Source organism: Crocodylus siamensis, unplaced genomic scaffold (genome assembly GCF_052110815.1).
Source record: "Crocodylus siamensis isolate JL-2025a unplaced genomic scaffold, ASM5211081v1 HiC_scaffold_667, whole genome shotgun sequence".
In the NCBI taxonomy this organism is placed as follows: domain Eukaryota; kingdom Metazoa; phylum Chordata; order Crocodylia; family Crocodylidae; genus Crocodylus; species Crocodylus siamensis.
This window is the reverse complement of record NW_028325075.1, coordinates 1-8580: the sequence shown is the minus strand read 5'-3', so window position 1 is coordinate 8580 and position 8580 is coordinate 1. Positions and strand designations below refer to the sequence as shown.

General features: G+C 55.5%; 2 long non-coding RNA genes across 4 annotated transcripts; one reads left to right on the top strand and one right to left on the bottom strand.

Annotated features, from left to right (window-relative positions):
• Nucleotides 1–14: 14 nt before the first annotated feature.
• On the top strand, nt 15–4757 carry LOC149851624 (uncharacterized). Its single transcript, XR_016439631.1, has 3 exons — nt 15–1010; nt 1128–1241; nt 4616–4757. It is a non-coding gene; the product is annotated as an uncharacterized LOC149851624 (long non-coding RNA).
• Nucleotides 4758–4907: 150 nt separating this feature from the next.
• LOC149851623 (uncharacterized) lies at nt 4908–8019 on the bottom strand. Of its 3 annotated transcripts, none has more exons than XR_016439630.1 (4): nt 7301–8019; nt 6604–6626; nt 6393–6493; nt 4908–5680 (listed from the first exon to the last, which is right to left on the bottom strand). It is a non-coding gene; the product is annotated as an uncharacterized LOC149851623 (long non-coding RNA). The 3 variants fall into 3 exon arrangements; XR_016439628.1 differs by having other exon boundaries at nt 7404–8019; XR_016439629.1 differs by having other exon boundaries at nt 6393–6626.
• Between the last annotated feature and the right edge of the window lie 561 nt (nt 8020–8580).

Genomic DNA, 8580 nt, shown 5'->3' with positions numbered 1-8580 from the left:
AGGTCTAATTTCAAACCTAAATATCTCCTGCTGCAATTCTTCATTGACTCTGAGTCTGTTTCTGTGGCTGAAGCAAACAGGACACGTCTCCATCCTCTCTGCGGCCACCTTCCGGTGTTTGAAGACAGCGAGCTCTCGGGGACTAATCCTGGAGCACAATCATTCAGCCAAGATGCATCCATCTCCCAGTGCTGTCATCTCAAAGGAAAGAGATACCGTCATTATCGTTAAAGAATCAGGCAGGAAAGGAAAAATCAGGATGGTAGACAAGGAGCAAGACCTCCAGGCCCAGTGAGCACATGATATCCATGGAAAGAGCCTCGTCAGCCACCGCCCTGGTGAAAGGGCTGTGTGAGCAAAGGCAGAAGAGGGAGGTCGAGGACGCGGCTCTGTTTAAACAGTTTGTTCTCCAGAAAGGGAAAGGGGTTGAAGGGAACTGAGGGAAGTTGCCCGTGAAGGTGGTGAAATGCTGAGAGCCTGGGAGGACGCACACCAGCACAAGGCCCAGTGGAGGCGGCAAGTAACCCAGTGCATTTCTCCAGCTCAGAGCTGGGAGCCAGCGGGACCCCCCGGCTACAGACACAGCGGTGACAGTCACCGCAGGGGACACGTGTGAGATGGGCCTGGGCCGTCTGCTCTCTGTGCACGGACAAGAAATGGTGTGAGTTGGGAGCTGTTGTTGGAGTCCCTTTCCTCATCCGCTGTCACAGTGTCCTGGAGGGAAACCCCCGCAGGGGCCAGTCCTGGCTGAAGCCCCTGCAAGCCCGTCGCTGGTCTCACGCCCGTGGCTGGTGCAGCGGTGTGGCCGACGCGGCCGAGACGTGCCCGCGGGGAGCCCCGGAGAACGTGACACGCGTCACAATGGTAAAACTGGAAGAGGGACAAAGGGAGACAAAATACAGAGATACCTCTGGGATCTGCCTGGACCAGTGGGATTAACACTCTCTCTTCACAACACGTGTTTGCGTCCATCTGGTCAAGACTTAGCTCTCCAGCTCCTCTACCGACAGGTACTTCTGATCAAGGACCCCCCCGCTCCGGCGCTGGGTGGACGTGGGGTTTGCACTGGGTCGGAGCAGGGCGGCTGCTCACCCGGCATGTCATGATTGTGATCTTATGTTTCACAGGCTGTGCAAAACTGTGTAGACACTGCTGGAGGATGTCATCACCATGAGCACATTTTTCTCCGGATACAGGGCCTTCGCTTCTCCTGGCGAGGTCCTAGCCCTGCTCCTCAGCAGGTAAGAGCCAAGACTTGTGGAGGAAGCTGTGATGGCCTTTGTTGCTGGGACATGGCAAGAAATGCTCTCAAATAGTGGTGAAGAAGTAGTAAAGTGCTTGTAAGTAGTAAAATCGACCTGGGTGGCCTGGTGGAGACATGGTGGGATGAAGCTTTTGACTGGGCAGTAGACATTGAGGGCTCTAGGTTGTTTAGAAGTGTCCCCGCATACTCACCGTGTGTTTAATTGGTGCAGGGCTCTTTTCCACCCCCCAGAAGGGCTGAGAAATGATGGTTGAAGGGAAACTGGTTTTAGGAACTGAGGGACTTACTGGTGGAGGTGGGTGTGTGCGGGTCTGGATAGGAGCCTGGTTTAATGATTGGCAGTGGATGTGGGCAACCGGTTTTATTAGGGCTGTATCGATAAAGATTTTGGGGCCGATACGGATGGCTGATACCAAAGCGGGCAATACGGATCTGCTGGCTGGTCTGCAGCCCGGCAGCTGGGACCGCAGCGTCTGGCTGGTCAGTGTTGGGGGAAGGTGTCTGGGGGCAGATCGAGTGAGGGGGGAGTAGGGCAGGGGCAGGGGCAGGGGCAGGTGCTGCCCAGCCAGGGCAGGACAGGGTGCGGCTCGTCCACAGGGCACAGGGGCGAGGGCGGCTCCTGTGCTGTATGCACCCCCGGGGGAGGGGCTGGGGGTATGTGCCCCCCAGATCTGTGCATGGGGCGAGGGCAGGCTGGGGGCAGAGCCGGGGGCTGTGTCAGCCTTTCTCTGGTGGGGGGCTGGGGTGGGGCTGTGCTTGGGGCAGGCGCTGGTAGCACCGGGACAGGGGTGTATGGATGGGGCCGCAGCCACCCGAAATCTGCCGTAGCCTCCTTATACCCCGCCCCCCCGCAGCGCTGCTACCCGTCCCACCCCTCCTACGCTGAGCCAGCCCGGGCCCAGCCCTGCCCCCAGGAAGAGACCAGCACACCCCAGCCTGCCCCTGCCCCGTGTACAGACTGGGGGCACATGCCCCCATGCCTCTCCCGGGGGTGCGTACCTCCCCCTCGCGCCCCCCGGATGAGGCACTCGCGGCTCCGTTCTGTGCTGCACCGTGCCCCACCTGGGCAGCGCCTGCCCCCGGCCCTGCTCCTGCCCCAGCCCTGGTCCCCCCCTCACGCTGGGGGCCTCGATCTGCTCCCCCCAGCACACCCGTTCCTCACCCCGTGCGGGTTACAGAAGAGACCGAGTCCTGCGCCGTGCTCCCTACGAGCAAACCCAGCGCGCCCTGCTGTGATCTGATGCCACGAATCCCGTCCAGGGGAAGGCGTAGCCGCTCGTGTCGCTGCTCCTCTGCAAAGATGCCAGAGATTTCAAACCTCCAGCAATATTTCTGCACGGACAACCAGGGGCTTTCAGCTAAGCACACCTTTGTGGCACATGTAAAGGCCATTTCCTTCAGCCAGGAAGGTGATGATGAGCATCCTGTTTAATTAAGTTTCCAGCCATCAGGCAGAGTTTCCTTGTGCCTGAAGAAGGGTGTTTGTGCCTCAGTGCTGGCAAGGAACAATTTCTCTAGCTATTTAGTTGGTGTAATAGGAGATATCACACCTGCCCAAGGAACCGGGCCTGCCCACGTCCTCAGCCCAACACGGCTGCAGCCAACCCCCCTCTCCAGCCGTGGCGCTCAGGAGAAAAGCTGCCGGAGGAGAGATGTCAGAGCAGCCCCGCGTGGCCGTGACTCGGTCGGGGGTCAGCCGTGGGGCAGATGAGGGCTGTGGGTTGCACATGGAGATGAGGATCGATTCGATTGCTTCTGTTCGGGGCAATCTGGATTTATTCTAGCAGCTCAATCGTTTGCCGTCGCGCTGGCTGCGCGGTTGTTACTGCCGAACTTTCCTGGTGCCGACGCCTTCCGGAGCCGAAGCGCAGGAAGGGCTTGCTAGCAATGAGGGGGATTAAACACGGACACAGAGAGGTTGTGAAGTCTGTCTGGGGAGGGGTCGCCGTGGAGGTCACACAGACATTTGTGGGGCACGGTTCCCACTGGCCTGATCCTGCCCTGAGCAGGAGATAGACGAACTGACCTCCCGCGTCCCTTTTAGCCTCTTTTTCCTACAAGTCTGTGACTAGCTCCAAGTTCGTAGCTGCCCTGTGCATGCATCGGTGTGTTGACTCTGAATCCTAACGAGGGCGGCTCATATCAAGGTGGTTAACTGGATGACCCTTGATCTTACTAGCAGACATGTCAAACCAGCTGGTTTCTCCCACAGTCCGGAGTTGGCTTTTCCAGGCCTCCCAGGGGTTTCACTCCGGCGCTCTCCCAGACATGTCTGCAATGCAGCTGTGTCCTCAGTGCACAGCTTGGCAGCTGTTTTTAAATCAGTAATTAAGGGGAACTGTACAATTAACTTTTATATATCTAATTAAAGCACACAATGGATACTGTATCATTCATTGCCATAATTCATTCAGTAATCCCTTTCAGCCTTCTTTTTTTGAATTTATCCTAACTGAGTATGAACTCTGAAGCATCTTACCCTTCTTAAATCCATGGAAGATATCCCAGCCTTCTGCTGCAAACATTTACCCTGGAGCACACAGAGGAACAACTACAAAACACACTTTTTTGTTGCCACATTTACATTTGAAACCGTTCTTGGCAGCTTTGCTTCAGACCCTGGATTTGGCCATGTCAGGATTCAAGAATAAAGACTTTCTGTTCAAAGACAATGCCTTCCCCCACTCTGTGCACTGAATGGGGAAGTCTGCCCAAGTTTTTGGGGGGTTTATTTTATCATTTCACATGTGTTTTCTTGAAGTGCAGGTGGTTACCTTAGTCCGTGTTGACTCTTCTACGGGGTCAGTGCCAGGGAAATGCCTAATCGTGGACCACTGCAGACAGAAAAGATCTGCTCGTTGTAGGTCTCGTCCGCTCTCAATGGGGTCGTGCTCCACATACGAGTGCAACACCTGTACGCTGTTATATTCTCATGTCAGGTCTTCTTCCAAGTGGTCTGAACTTTAAAACAAGAAAACAGTCCCACCCTGTGCCCTCCCAGGAGTCGTTGTGCGCTCTGCTCCCATTGCACAGGTTTCCCTTTGAATGCAGCGTGCTCCCTGCAGCTCCTTGGGGAAGGCAGTATTGCATCTGCATGGCGTGTAACTCAGTTGTGGCAGCAAAGTGCAGAGAAACAAGGTACAGAAATGTGCTCTTCATGTCAGCATATTGTGTAGCACAAGGGAAATTTTAGGGGAAGTCTTTCAAAGAGTGGTGTTCAAATGAGCCTGTCCTTTGCAGAGCATGCTCCCTTTAATGTTGCTCTTCCTTTCTTTATTTCTAACCCCGTGCTCCTTTTAATTTATCTACTCCCTGTCTCTTTAATCACAATCTTTCCCATTCTCGTTACAGGACAAGTGAGAGCAACAAATCCAGTTTTTAAGTATTGGTGTGTAACGTATGAGCAATGGTACACACCTCCTCCTCCTCCCCTCCACGTCTGCCTTGTGTTTTTTGGTGGAAAGCTCCTGGGGGCTTTCCCCTGCATCCAGACAGCCCCGAGGTTCAGGGCCGTGTGCTGAGCGGTGTCTTCAGGCTACTGGAAACCGTGCCCATGAGAAGCAGACCTGAGCGGCTGTCCCTTGAGAGATTTAAGTTTTATACTGAATATTTAGCTGCATTTTACCAGTCTTCCAAATATGACTCTAATTCCAATCATTTATTTTTTCCAAATGTAAAGTGTAGGCAGTGAATGATGCCAGGAAGGGAGCTTACATTGTCTACGTGGAGAATAAAAATTAAGATTTCTAAGGGAAAGTCAGTCCCCAGCTCTGTAGTTAGGTATAGAAAATCCAGAGCTCGAATGACATTCTCCATAGCTGTTAGGTTAAATCTCAGTATAGTAGCTGAAAGCACAGGGTTAATTACTTTTGTTTTAATTGTAAGTTAGATGTAGGCATTGCTAACGTCCCTCCTGGCGCGGCTAGTAATGCTGGTGGAGAAGGGAGCGCGGTGTCTCTGCTGGCAACCGTTCGAAAACGGGGGCTGTTCGTTGTCGCAGGGAGAGCGGATGGAGACAAGGTCGCATGTTGCTGGAAATGAGCCCAAATCCTCGAGATGCCTTGGAGTACGGGGAGTACGGGGAGCAAGTTCAAGTGACCAATTTCAAGATAAACATAGCCACGGAGCAGTAGATCTCTTCAGAGGTGACATTAAGGTTTAGCTTCTCTCCACTGGCGAACATTGTTAGTCGATTTTTCTTAATTCTCTTGTAAAGACTGTTTTTAAATGCACATGTCAACGATGGGCTTCGGGAGAGGGAGAGCTGTTGTCCCCCCAACCCCTGGTCCAATGCTTGCGGCGTTACATGAGCTCGGTTGCTGCACAGAGGTCCCTTGGGAAAGCGGTGGCCCCATCCAGATGCACACACTTTAGTCTTCACATCACTAATTCACTTCTCATGGGCTGGCCATGGGGCTGGAAGAGGAAGCCCAGAGCATCATGCTGTAGGGGCCAAACATCGCTGGAAAGGGGCTGGGAATGGGGAGCAGGGAACAGCCTCTTGCTGCCTCATCTGCCTGCACTCGGGGCCTGTGCACAGCCCTGGGAATGGGCAGGATGGCCCCAAGGGGATCCCGGGGGTGGTGCTCAGCGCCCTTGGGTACTGCAGGCTGCACCACACTGCAGGGCCCAGGGACTGAAGGCTGTTGGACACTGTGAGACCTTCCCCATTGCATGCAGAGACCCAGATTTCCCTTCAGCCCTTCCCTTGAGTTGAGATGAACCCAGAGATTTAACCAGGACACGGTGTGGCAGCCCCTGGGACTGGGGCACATGGAAGAGGATAATCTCAGCGCACCGGCACTTGGCTGTAAAGCCCTGATCCTGACATTACCTCCTCCCTCCCGCAGCAGGAACAGGGATCCACCTGTCTGACCATTTCCCTGTTTCCTGTGTCACCTGTCCCCACTGGAGTGACCCAGCCATGCCCTGCATGGAAATTACAACGGGACTTTCCCCCTGCCGATCCAGAGGCCCTCAGACATGGGCTGAGGAGACGGCTGCAGGACTGCGGAGGCTCTCTGCCAACACGGCAGTCACATCCCCCTGTGCTGTGTGCGCTACATCCCCAGTGCGCCCAGCACGGCTCTCGCTGCTGCCAATGACCCTGCCATGTGCTGCGGTGTACCTCTGAATTTCCTTAGCATTTCCATCATGCCTGGGATGCTGCACGGGGTCTTCACTTCTGTAGAAACAGCTTTTGCTTCCTGAAGCTTCAGATCCTTGCTCCTAAGAGGAACATATCCCCCATCATCGCTCAGCCCGGCTCTTCCACATGGATATTCCTGCCACAGCCCAAGCAGGAATCTCCTGGGAGGGGGAAGGGGAAGATACCGCACCTGCCCAAGGTCCTTTTCACATCCTACAAAGGGAAACATGAGGGTAATAGTGATTATTTCCTTGCTGGGTGAAACCATCTGCACCAAAGTTCAGTGAGTTTATGACTTGTCTGTTCGATGGGCATCCATTTCTTCACTGTCTGAAAATCCCTAAGTCTGCCTCTGCCTGCTGCACTTGGATGCAGCCAAAGGGCGATGAACCATTTCTCTGCTGTCACCTCTGTCTCAGCATTACACTGCTCTGAACATTTGCACGGCTACCTCCAGATGTGCTTTCCTGTCCATTTTGGCTGCTGACAGAAATGATTAAAAAAAACCCCAAACCCTGGGCTTTACTGGAAGAGGCAGCATGTTAGTTTGACCTCGCTCCACCGCATCTGTATAGATCATGCACTTCAGCAAGGCTTTTTGATGCTTTAATATAAAGCAGATTCAAGCAACTATTAGAGATTAGCTCCAGAAAAACCCCACTGAAGCACCCAGTCTACACAGACATTGGGAAGCCAGGTCCAACTAATGTGACGCCGCGTCTGGGGACGCGCTGGGTTCAGTGCGGGGACACACTGGACTTACAGTACAGCCCTTTTTATGCTCATGTCTGTAGAAGCCTTCATGACTAATAACCTGGCACTTCTCCCAAATCAGAATTTCCTCCCAGGACAAACTGGTAGATCTCCAGACTGATGGAAAGTCTCACCTGAGTCTTGGCCCAGTCTCCACCAGGTCTGGGGGCCAGGCCGAGGGCTGCTTTGTGCCAGACGGCAGCAGCATTGGGGGCCGCATCAGCAGCGCACGCTCACCTTCAGCAGCTCAGCAGGGGTCTGCCGGCTCTTCTCCTCTATCCCCGAGATCAGCTTGCGCAGGGAGGCGCTTTGCCGGGAGAGCTGGGCAAAACCCAGTGGGCCACAGGTAATCTCTGGCCGATCTGTTGATGTCCGTGCTTTTGTGCCAGGCCTGGGGCTGTCCCTGGGTCGAGACAGGCAGGAGGTGCGTCATGCAAAGCACTTGGAGCCTGTGTTGGCCAAGGGAGATGGGTGGGAAGGACCCCAAGAGAGCCCCCTTCACCAACAGGAGCTCTCTACATAGGAGACAGGCTCCTCTGCCAGGGGCTTTTCCCTTCCAGGGTGGGGAAAGTGGAAGATCCTAAAATGACAGCCCAAGAACCAGGAAAAGCACAGAAGAGACACGTGAGGAAGGGGCTGCAGGGCGGAAGAAGGAGCCCGCACCAGTCCCACAAAACATGAACTCTGCCCCGGTGAGAGCTGCCCGGGCCGGGGAGCCTTGAAGCCCCTGTGCACGGGCCCAGGGCAGGGGAACACGCACTGCCTCCCCTTGGCCCTGGGGTGGGGAACAGCAAACTCCAGAGCCCCTTTCCCTTCACGCGGGGGCACCGGGGGTGAGAGAGCACGGGGCTCCCCCTCCCCGCAGGGCAGGGTAATGCCGAGTGCCCAGCCTGCCCTGCCCCCGGGCCCCGCAGCTGACCCCCTGCTCCGCACCCCTGGGCTGACCCTGCTCCTGCCCCTCACCAGAGCTCACACCAAGGGGGTGGGATTGCCAGGAGCTCCATGGCCTCACACCCAGCCAGAGCTGCCAGCTCCACGGGAGGGAGGGTGAGACCTGACCCCAGCCCCAGCAGCTGCCACCCCCGGAACATGTGGGCCTGGGAGCCCAGAGCAGCTGGAGAATCCACTGTCCCCCCCAGTCCCAGGCACAGCAGTGACGAGCCCTTCCTGCTCCCCTGCACCAAGGCCTGGGCACGGCCTGGCTCCAAGGGCTTTTCCTAGCACTTAGTGTGTCAGTAAACACCTGCAATGACCCACACAACACCAATAATGATGCCCACAGTCAGCACTGGGTTGGACTCTGGAAGAGGGAAGGGGTGTATGAGGGGAACCCCCAGACCTGCCCCCAGTGCTGCACGGGCTCAGTGCCCCCTCCCCATCAGTACCCCTGCATCCTCAGACCTCCCAATTCCTC